This window comes from Coloeus monedula (genome assembly GCF_965178545.1).
Source record: "Coloeus monedula genome assembly, chromosome: 3".
Taxonomy (NCBI): Eukaryota; Metazoa; Chordata; class Aves; order Passeriformes; family Corvidae; genus Coloeus; species Coloeus monedula.
The window spans coordinates 117,558,240-117,569,464 of record NC_138783.1 but is presented as its reverse complement, the minus strand read 5'-3'; the positions used below and the strand labels follow the sequence as shown (position 1 = coordinate 117,569,464).

The 11,225-nt window shown below is 47.1% G+C and overlaps 1 long non-coding RNA gene across 1 annotated transcript; it reads right to left on the bottom strand.

The window, feature by feature from the left end:
- Positions 1–7,330: 7,330 nt before the first annotated feature.
- Positions 7,331–10,554, bottom strand: LOC309571732. The gene is made up of 3 exons (XR_014226318.1): positions 10,121–10,554; positions 9,349–9,389; positions 7,331–8,805 (listed from the first exon to the last, which is right to left on the bottom strand). It is a non-coding gene; the product is annotated as an uncharacterized lncRNA (long non-coding RNA).
- Positions 10,555–11,225: the final 671 nt, after the last annotated feature.

The following is an 11,225-nucleotide window of genomic DNA, read 5'->3' as shown; positions in this document are numbered from 1 at the left end:
CACCTCAAACAAGAGGGAAGGAACTGTTTCCAAAGATTTCTCTGCCTTCTCCATCCCCCAGGGGATGTGCCATATCTTCCACAGAATCCCAGAACAAGCCAAGCTGGAAGGGACCCACAAGGATCATCCTCAGTGCCAGCAATAAAGAACTTTATCAAAGAGCTCCTCGCAACGGGGCAGAGCCAGAGGCTCCCTCGGAGCTGCCTCCCTCTCAATGGAGCTATTCAAATTATCTGTATTATTGGTCATTTGAAGGATTAATCTTGCCCGAGAGCGACTTTGAATGTCTGCTGAGAAACAATGTCCCCTTGTGCCTTGGCTTTAAAAATAAAGTGCCCGCTCTGGATTTCAGAGCACATGTTTATAAATAAGACACGCTCACAGCCCATATTTTGCACTTTCAGCTTTAAGTGCTGTGTGATCTCGAATTTGCTGGGCTTTGGGTTTTTTCCCAAACACAAAGATCAGAAAGAGCCATTTTATGCTCTTTCGAAAGTAATGATGTGCAGCTTGGTGTTCTGCACGGCCACTCATGCATGTGCAGAGATATTTTTATGTATTGGGAATATGTTTATCCTTCAATCTTTAAAAGGCTGCTCACAACAGGAAATATTTACACAATCCTTCAGGCATCTGCACCCTTTTGAAGAAATCATTAAAATAAATTTGCTGCTGACACTGGGGGACTTTAAGAACTGTTGTGTGTTTTGGGGGCTCTTTGAAACTTCCTTTTCCTCTTAAAATTGCTAAGACATGTTTAGTTAGCTTATATATATATATTTATTTATATTTTTATATATGTATTGATATATTTATATTTTTTCCTAATAGAAAGTAGGGATTGTATGCGATTATGGCTAAAAGAGAGGGCTGAAAAATTTTATAAACCTCTTCCTACATGATCCAGGACAATTTTGTAGATTTGAGGATTGGAAAGGATCATCACAATTTTCTCTTTCTCAGAAATATCCCTGGATCTCGAGCAGGATCCAGGCCATGGGATGCCACGCCTGTGACTTGCCTATGTTTAACCATGTGGGATTGGGATGCAATGCCACTTTAAAAACCTCAAGTTACTGGAAATTTATCATATTCTGTGGTAAAAGTTGGTTTATTCCTTGGCAATCTTGCAGTCGGATACAGAATCCTTTGGTCTGACAGATAAGGAGCTTCCCTGGGATGATTCTCTCTCCCAGCCCATTTCCAGCAGGGAAATGGGGGCACTGAGAGACTCTGGGAATGCAGTGATTATTCCCAGTCTTGGATCTGCTGCAGGTTTGTGGTCCCAGCCTTTTTGGTCAATAAGGACATCAGAAATCACAGGTGAAATCTGCAGTTGTGGCGAACATATTTAATTGGAATTTAATGGTGTAGAAAACACACCATGAATGAATGCAGGAATACTTTAGACCTGTTATTTTCCATTGTTCCCAGGCTTCCATAGAAAATCCAGGGTTAATGTCTGGATAGAAGCAGTTAAAGTGTTTCTTCAGGATATCGTGGGTGTAGGAGTTTGCTCCAGTGTCCTCACCAGCAGTGCACAAGTTCCTACCCTGGTCAGCTCCCAACGTCCTCAGAAACAGGACAAAAAGCTCCTCATTTTCAATTCTAAAGTAGATCTTTGCCTTCATTCAGGAATTTTCTTATCTTGATCCTCACGAGGATCTCTGGATGAATCTGACTCACAAAAGCCTTGAGCAACCGCACCAAAAAAATGCTGCTGCTGAGGATTCAGCTGACCCGTGGGGCTTGGCAATGTTCACTCCCCAAACCCAGCTTCACAGCCAACAAAGAATTTTCCAAGGAAATCTAAAAATAGTTTGCCAGCAAAGAGCATGAGGATTGAGATCTCATGGAACACAGTCAGAGATGTGAAAATGCACCACGAGAAAAATGTTGTGAGGATATATTTTTTTGTTGTTTTATTCCATCCCCTTTAGCTAAAATTTGCTTTGGAAGTTTTCCACTTTCCACCTGATCCAAAAGGTTGGGTTTTAAGTGATTCCTGACAAAAATAGCAGGTCTAAAGGGGCCTAAAGCAGGAAAAAAAACTATTCAGAGAGAACAAACACCTTGACAGCACTGGGCATTTCCCTTTGGAGGAACATTTCAAGGTGTTTGTTGAAATATATTATGAAAAATAACCTCATTTCTCTTTAGTATTTGAGCCACATCTTTGTCATGAGATTCCTCAGGATTTTAACTCTTAGGGGAGTTCAGACCTGGCAAGAAAATCATGGAAAATGGGAGAAGGAGAGTGAGAGAGAGAATATTTTACTAAAATCATGGAAAATTTGGGTTGGGAGGGACTTCAAAGATCTGGTTCCAACTCCCTGCCAGTCAGGGAATCTTCCACGAGACCAAAGTAAAGCTGGAGAAGTGAATCCCAGACTGAAGTCTCCACGTTTTCGTCCTCTTAATGGATGTACCCTGTGATTTGAGAAAGGTAATTTAAGGAAATGAAGCACAATGGGTGCAAAATTGGGGAATTCATCCCTGAAAGTGCAAACGAATGGAAAATCTGCCAGAATTTCTCCAGAAATCTCAAAGCAGGACCTAAATGCTTCCAACCCCAGCCATGCTTCTGTGTCACTCATCACAACACCCAATGATCCATCCGAGCCACTAAAGGAATTTAATAACATCCTTTTAAAGGTACTTCTTTTAGTCTTTTAAAGACTCCTCTGTCTTTTCTAATTGCACAGATGAAGTAGGAGGTAAAGACAGCACCCAAGCAGACACAAGTGATGCTGCCAAGAGTCTGATGGGTTGATTTTTTTTCCCCCTGCATCCCATAAAAAGTGGTTAATTGACATTTTAATGCATGACATGTCGCATTCCTTCATAACGCTGCCGTAATTGAATCCACGTGAAGCCGCAGTGCTCTGCGTGACCCCGGAGTGTGCCACACACCTGGAAGCAGTGAAGTTCAATTAATATGTCATTGCTACTAATAACAGCTACCACTGAGAACCTCCAGCCAGTGGCTGCTCCAGAGGAAGCAGTAATCCTTGGATTTGGGCAGATAATGTACAGTAAACACCAAGGAGCCATTGTTTACATGCAGCGCTGCTTTGGATCAGCACTTAAAATCTTGCTCTCTCACGAATTTGCTGTTTTGCACTGGATTCCAGCATTTCATTCACCCCTGCACCCCCGTTTGTCCAGCTCGGTGGGCAAAAATTTGCAGCTCCTAAAATAAAATCAGCTGAGGGCCATTAGTGGACTGAATCAAACAGCGCTGAGACAAAGGTTTATGCAATAAAAGAGGGGCATCAATCACACGCTGGCACAGAGAGAAAAAAAAGCTGCGATAAAATGGCCTTAAGGATTTGATTTAATCTGTCAAAACCCAGGAAATTTAGAGTGCAGAGTTGAGAGTCCGTCCTTTACTTGGCTTGTTGTTAAAATCAAGTTATCAAAAGTCCCACATCAAGGAAATAGATGTGCACACACAAGGAGCCTGAGTATTCCCTTCATTAATTTACTGGTCCAGCACAGGGGTTTAAAGTCTCCTTCTTATTATTTCAGCATCAGGTCTGAATTCACTCAGTTGTACATCAGGCTCTGGAGACGATTTGGGTGTCCCAGGTGCTGAACCTGAGAAATTATTAAACCACTTCCCCAGAAGTTCACAGGGAATCAAAATTGATGGAGCTCTGAGCAACGTGAGCTGGTGGAAGGCGGAACTCGATGATCTTTAAGGTCCACTCCAACCCAAAGCATTCTAGGATTGTCCTGAATCCACAATATCCCCGTGCTGGCTGGGATTACAGAGCAGGATATCGAGTTACAAACATTGCATCACTTGGAAAAGCCACGTTACCGCTGAAGACCACGGTGGTGATTCATGAGGAGTTTGGCCTCTTCACAGAACCCCTGTTTGCAGCATCAGACCTGGGAGTTTTTACTGGTGTTGAGGCAAACCTCAGGGGAGTTGTAGTTTCTGGCTGAGTAATCCCCAAAGATCCAACTTCTTATTGAAAAAGGGGTTGAACTCGTGCAGAGCTCCCCTCCTCCTCCAGCAGCTCTCACCACCACATCTATTTTATTCCTCCGACCACGCTGGGCTCTCATCTCAGATTTGCCTGAGATTTATCTTGTCAGCTTTATCTCCTCCTAAATTCAGTTCAGCTCTCCAGCTGATTCTCTGGGGCATTCATGATAAATAATATTCCCTGTGTTTTTCATGCTCCTATTTCCATCACTTTGCTTTTTGTGTACCTTGCTTTAAATCCCGTTCTACTGACCTGCCTGAAACCCCACATTTATGGGTTGAGAGCCCAAATTTCCCCACTGATGGTGGGTAAAGCACTGGGAATGATTAAAATGAGAGTATTTCTCTCATTTTAATTGCACAAATCCAGCTCATTCTAAGATCCTCTCTGGTGTTTTTTTGAGCAGTCCATGCTGCATTTTCAGAGGGTCAGAGGCATCGGTGGAATCAATCCCACTGTATTTGCACTGCCCAATATCTGCAATCTATTCAGGGTAAACATTTCTCTGCCAATCCCCACTGCAGGAAGCTTTCCCAAGATATGCTAATGGCACTTCTCCAGTGCTGGAAAAGCGCTGCAGCAGAGAAAGCTGGGGGAAAAAAATAAATACAGAGCAAGCTCCGGGTTCAAAAGGGAGCAAAGAGGAGAAAAGCACATTCAGAATTCGTCTTTTAGCAGGAGGTGAAGAAATAAAAGCTTTTCTGAAGCCACTCAAGTGACAAAAAGAAGGTTTGGAGACAACAGTTTGAACCAGTTTGTGTTGGTGCAGGGAATCTACTGATTTCTTCCCTCAGAAAATAAATGTGTTGGGAGACTTAGAGCCAAGGATCCTATTTGGTGGGGCTGGTTTTGTGGAGAACTCTGTATGAGAACAGATAATTCCAGGAATTTTTTGGAAATTCCTAATAAGTAGTAAGAGAAACCAGTGAAATAATTCCATATATTTATCTATAGCAACGTGAAATTTTCTCCTGCTTGTTTGCTTGCTTGCTTGTTTATTTGGGGTTTTTTGGGGGTTGGGATTGGAGGTTTTTTGTTTGTTTGGGTTTGGGGGTTTTTTTCTTAGATAGGAAAATACCCCAAAAATTATTTTGGAGACATAAAACTAGGTTTTGCATTTTATTGCAAACAATCCAAATCACAGCATCATTTCCAAACTCATAAATTGCTCTGGGATTGGGCTCTTCCAAGGACAATGCATAAAAAACTGAGCAGTAGGAAGTCCCAGGGAGATTTTTAAGGGGGTAGTGGGCTGGTTCTTAGAGCCTTTTCCCCTCCTCAGACTTCAACATCTTCCTCGTCCTGACATTTCCCGGCTGGAATTTTCATTTCATTTTTGTTGGGTTTTGGGTTTTTAGGGGTTTTTGGGGTTTTTTTTCTTTGTCTAGGTTTGGGATTTTAAAGGCAAAAGCAAAAAAGAAAGCACAGTTCAAGCTCTAACTCAGGAGCAGGGCACCATTTTCCCTCATTTTCCTGCCATACCACGGAGTGATCCCGAACTGATGAACTGAGGGGAAAGTTCAGTTGTCTTTGAGGAAGTTCAAACTTAACTTTAATGTCCATCTTCTCCACAAAAAACATGGAGGAGCCCACACTGGGGCAGGTTTGCTGGTAGGACTTGTGACCCCACTGGAGCCCCAGGCTGGAGCAGTTCCTGCAGGACTGACCCCATGGATAAAGGGACCCACACTGGAGCAGTTCCTGCAGGACTGACCCCATGGATAAAGGGACCCACAGTGGGGCAGTTCCTACAGGACTGACCCCATGGAAAGGGCCCTATGCTGGAGTAGTTCCTGAAGGAGCTCCCCCTGAGCCACTGGAAAAAATTGAGAGTAGGTTGAGCCCAGGAAGAAGGGAGGGGTGGTGGAAAGGTGATTTTAAAGATTTACTTTTTATTTCTCATTATCCTGGTTGGATTGGAAATAGATTAATTTTTTTCCCAAGCTGAGCCTGCTTTCCCCATGGCAACAATTCCTGAGCATTCTCCCTGTCCTTGTCTCAACCCAGGAGCCTTTCATGATATTTTCTCCCCCCTGCCCCACAGAGGAGGGGGTGACAGAGTGGCTTCGGGGGGTGTCCAGCACCCAGGCAGGGCCCACCCAGCACAAGAGGCCGTGGCTGAACCCCTTGGGAGAAAGGAGGGCGTTGAGCCTGGATATTCATCGTCCAGCTGATCCTGTGTGTAAAACTTCCTGCTGCTGGCAATGGAGAGGGAGAAGCTTTCAGTGCATCTGCAGGATGCACCTTCCCTTCCCTTCCCTTCCCTTCCCTTCCCTTCCCTTCCCTTCCCTTCCCTTCCCTTCCCTTCCCTTCCCTTCCCTTCCCTTCCCTTCCCTTCCCTTCCCTTCCCTTCCCTTCCCTTCCCTTCCCTTCCCTTCCCTTCCCTTCCCTTCCCTTCCCTTCCCTTCCCTTCCCTTCCCTTCCCTTCCCTTCCCTTCCCTTCCCTTCCCTTCCCTTCCCTTCCCTTCCCTTCCCTTCCCTTCCCTTCCCTTCCCTTCCCTTCCCTTCCCTGTGTTTCTCCTGCCTTGTTGAGGCTGCACTGTGGGAATCCCACTCTGGTTTAAGCTCCTGCCTTGGAGACTTGGCTGATCCAGGTCCATTTGCAGGGCTGAGGTCTTGAGTTCTCAAAAGTGACCTTGACCAGCACTTCTGCTTCCCTTCTCCATCCCCTCTCCCTTGCAATAATCATGGAATATCCTGAGTCAGAAGGGATCCTCATGGATCATCCAGGACTGCCCAGACCCCCCAACAATCCCAGCCTGGGCATCCCTGGCAGCGCTGTCCAAACGCTCCTGGAGCTCTGGCAGCCTCGGGGCCGTGCCCATTCCCTGGGGAGCCTGGGCAGTGCCCAGCAGCCTCTGGGGGAAGAACCTTGTCCTAAATATCCCCCTAAACCTCCCCTGGCCCAGCTCCAGCTGCTCCCTGGGTCCCATCCCTGTCCCAGGGAGCAGAGATCGGAGCTGCCCCTGTGCTGCCCCTCAAATCCCAGTCCCATGTGAAAAGCTCATTCTTTATTAAAATTTCTCTGCCTGTCCATGGTAAAAAACCTATTTAGAAATCAAAGGTGCCGTCGTTAATGACAGCACATTCATTTGCTTATGCCTGTGCTCAGAAGAGAGTAAAACATCCCATAATTAGGCACAAAATAGCATTATGTATAAATAACATTTTCCATCCATCATTTCTAAATCATGACTAAAGTATTTATAAACTTGACCATCAAGTTTTACCGAAGTTCTTCTGACAGTCATTATATAACATATTGAACGCCAAGCAGCATAAAATACCACCAAAAAAAAAAAAAAAGAGAGGGACATGTTTTTGAATCGGAATTCCTCTATTCCTCACAGATCCATTATTCATCTCCACTAGATTAGTCACACTGCTCATATAAGCCAAGGACCACTGAGAAAACAAATCTCTGAACAGAACTTTGAAAAAGTAAATAAAAATTCTCAACACTGACTTTCGTAATGTTCAAAGATTTCAGACAGATCGAGTAAAAATGATCCAGTGTGTGCTTTTCCCACTAGGTTTTTTCCAATTTCTCCAGCCAAGAAGCTTCCTCTCCCTGATGGATACACTCCCTCTCCTATTCCCAGCTTCTGCTTTTTAAACTATCTCCTGTAGTTAAAAGAAATATGATTTGCAGCTTATTTGAGCAGCAGCAAATGTCTGGTCACGAAACTTTGGGTGTGATAATTAATACCAATTATCGGAGCCGTATGAAAAAACTTTTGCAAAATTCACCGAATTCCAGCTCCGGTTGTGAGGGGGAAAAAAAATTAAGTTGACCTTAACAAAACAACTTTATTCTCCTTAGAAAACTGAAATCGAAAACCTGACCCGAACATGAGCACTGCGAGTTTTTAACTTGGGCGTATTTTTTGCAAATATCATCCATTTGGATCAGTCCATCAACTCTGACAGCTCCTGCAGCGCTGCACGCCTGTGTTATCCCTGCCCACTACACACGGCGTGCACCCCATTCTGCAGCATGGGCAGCAACATAAAACCCCAAAATTTACAAGTGGGAAGGGTAAAAAAAAACCAAACCCCACAAGCCTTATTTCATTTTTAAACAGCCGTATTTTTTCTGGGTAGGAGCTTTTGACCAACTCTCCAAACGCTGTCTGAGTGACAAGAAAGAGAGTTGAGATTTCCTTCCCTCCACTCTGATTAGAAATGGGATCCATGCCCCAGCTGGATATTTCCAGTTCATGCCCAGTAGAAATAATTTTCTGTCCTATTGCCAAACGTGTCCCATGTGGCCAGCAAAGGTTGGACAATAGCAGCAATACAGCTTTCAGAAAGGAGCTGAAAACGATCCCCTGCAACCGGAGGCCTCGATTCTGCATAGCTTCATAATTCCAGCACCAAGATTCCACTTCCTTTTTTCCCCTTTCAAGTGTTCAGTGCAAATTCATGGCATTGCCAACGCTTGTGGCTCCCACCTTGTCTGCAAGGACGTGGCCGAGTGGCGCCCTGGAAGGCTGATCCCAAAGCCTTACGCTTCACCAGCAATCCTCCCGCACACCAGTGACCCCATTGAATATCAATATAGGATCGCGGTGCCAGGGCAAGTTAAACAAATCCCGAGGAATCTGTTTTATTAGCATTTATAGGATTTGCGTGTGTGAGCGGCTGTGTGTGTACAGCCACGCTTGGGAGCAGTAGTTACAGGGGAAAAAAATCCGGGGGATTCCTCCGGGGACGATAAGCGCTGCTGGTCCTCGGGCTCGGAGCAGTGCTGATGGTGCAGGCTGTAAATGTTCAAATATCTGACGATATTTTCTTTCCTGTGGAACTTGGTGGTATTTCTCACAGTTAATACTTCAGCTAAGCACCTCAGACTAAAGTTAAGCCCCGCTCTGTGCTGGGCTCTGCAGCCCCGATTTCCACCCCCACCCCCCACCCCCCCCCGCCAGCGTCCACCGAGGAAAAAAAAAAAAAAGCAGGAAAACTCCACCAACACCAAAATCGCGGCGCTGCCAAGTTTTTTGGGGGCAAGAGTGGCACTTTCACGGACACGGGGTGGGGATGGCAACCCCCGTCCTGCCGCCTGCCCCTGTAAAGCTCGGCTGGAGCGGCCCTGGGGATGCCCCTGGATCCCGGGCGGGGCAGGGAACGGGAGGGGAGAGGTGCCGGGGGTCCCGGGTGTGCCGGGGGTCCCGGGTGTGCAGCCCCCCGCCTGCAAGATGCGGGATTGCCCAAAAAAAAAAGGCGTTGAACCCCATCCCTTGGAGCTTCGGGCTTGTCCCCAGAGGCACCCAGACACGGGGCACCCACCCGCAAACCCCGGAGCGCTGCAGTAAGAGTTTATTTCGGGGTGCAGGGGGGTTATTCTCACCTCTCGGTTTCCTCTCTGTTTTCCGTCTCCAGTTGAAACCCCTGGGAAGGAAAAAAAAAAAAAAAAAAGGGGAAACGTTGGAAATGTTCCTCTGCAACACAGCTCACCTGGGGAAGAAATTCTCTCTCTCTGTCTCCCGCTCGGGGAAGGGTTTTCCCCTCCAAGCAAGGGAGAAATGTTGTTAAATAATAGTGGGGTTTTTGCGTGCCCGGTTTAGGATTCAACAACAACGGATCCGTGAAAACACGATCTGAATATTGAAGTAATAAATTGCTTTATTTATTCTCCTTATTTATTTTCCTCCTGACGAGGAGTTTCTTCTGAAAAGGGTCGCAGGGAAGCCCCTGCAGCCACCTCGGAGTCACCGAGCTGCACATCGCGAATCCACCTCGATAGGTTTGGGCCACCCTTGTAGCACCGAGATTCTTCTTTTTCTGTCGGGATTCTGTTGAAAACATTCGCAGACCTGCCCTTTCTCCGGACCACCGCAATTTGTTAGAAACACAACACGCTCCCCTCACGCTTTCCTTTGCACCTCGTCGTTTGCCCCTCTATTTTGTTTACAGGACACGGAAATGTCCCATAAGGATTCCTTCTCGGGGGTAGCGATCGCAGAGCTTCTTGTGTCCGACCCGTTAGGACCTGCCTTGATATACAGCTAATTTTCAGCAATAAATAGATAAATATATATACTGATATATATATATATATAATATTTTCCCCCGATATATATATATATATATTTTTTTTTTATTTTTTTTTTTTTTTTTACCTCTGCTCATGCGTCCAGTTTCGGCGGCGGGCGGAGATTGCGTTGAATTTTGAGAATTTCCCCGAAAAGCTGAAGTTTCTTTTCGACGGGTGGTTTTTGGTTTTTTTGGGTTTTTTTTTTCCCCTAGATTAATTTGGGTTTGTTTTGCTCGGAGAAAAGTCCCAGCCCGGAACACTCTTTCGTAACAATAAAAATACAGCGGCGGGTTAAATCTGGCGTCGCCAATGTGCTCAGGAGAGGTGTCCCCATAGAGAGGGGCACGGAGCTGCTCCTATTTTCGGGTAAAAAGGGCAATGCGGGAGGGTGAAACGGGACACATCTCCCGGTCCCGCCGGTGCAAGGCTTTCGCTCAGGTTTCCTTGACCTGGGAGCCAGCTCCAGCCTAAATCCCACCCAGGACGGCGCGGCAGAGCCTGTTCCCATTCCCTGTTTGTCTTCCCTACAAAAGCCGCTGTCCCAGGCGCGTCAGCCGAGGGACGGGCGCGGTCCCGGTGTCTGAGCCAGAAGGGGATGGATTTGGGACCAGAGGCCGTGCGGGCATGTCCTGGAACCCTTCAGGGCTCCGCTCGCCCGCTCCTCGCCCCACATCTCAAGCAGGGAAGGCAGGAGGTGCCGCAGTGTCCCCACTCGCCACCCCACGGGTAGCGGTGGCCCGGGCAGGTCCCGGCCGCGGGGAGGTTAAAGAGCGTGGCCTTTCCCTCGGCATGGCCGGGCCGGGCTCTTTCTGCTGTAATGGGATAATTACGGAGGGGCGGGCGAGCTTAAGCAAACACACTCGCCCGCCGGCCAGGCCTCTGCCGGGGATTAATATTAAGGACCGGTGCATTGTGTCCTGCGAACGGGCGCTCCCATCCCCCTCGGCCCCCTTGGATGTGGAGCCGCGTCTCTCCGGGCTCTGCTGGCGCCTCCTTTCTCTCCTTTCCTCGCTGCTTTAATCCCCACGCGTGTCCGGGGCGGATCGCTGCAAGTGGAGCTGGGCAGGGCCGGCTGCCCGTGGGGCCGGGGCTGTGTCCCCGTGCGAGTGGGACAGGGACACACGCGCGGGTTTGTGTCCCCAAAAGCAGCGCGGGGCTGCCCAAGATCTCCCGTCGGGTCGGGGCCGCGT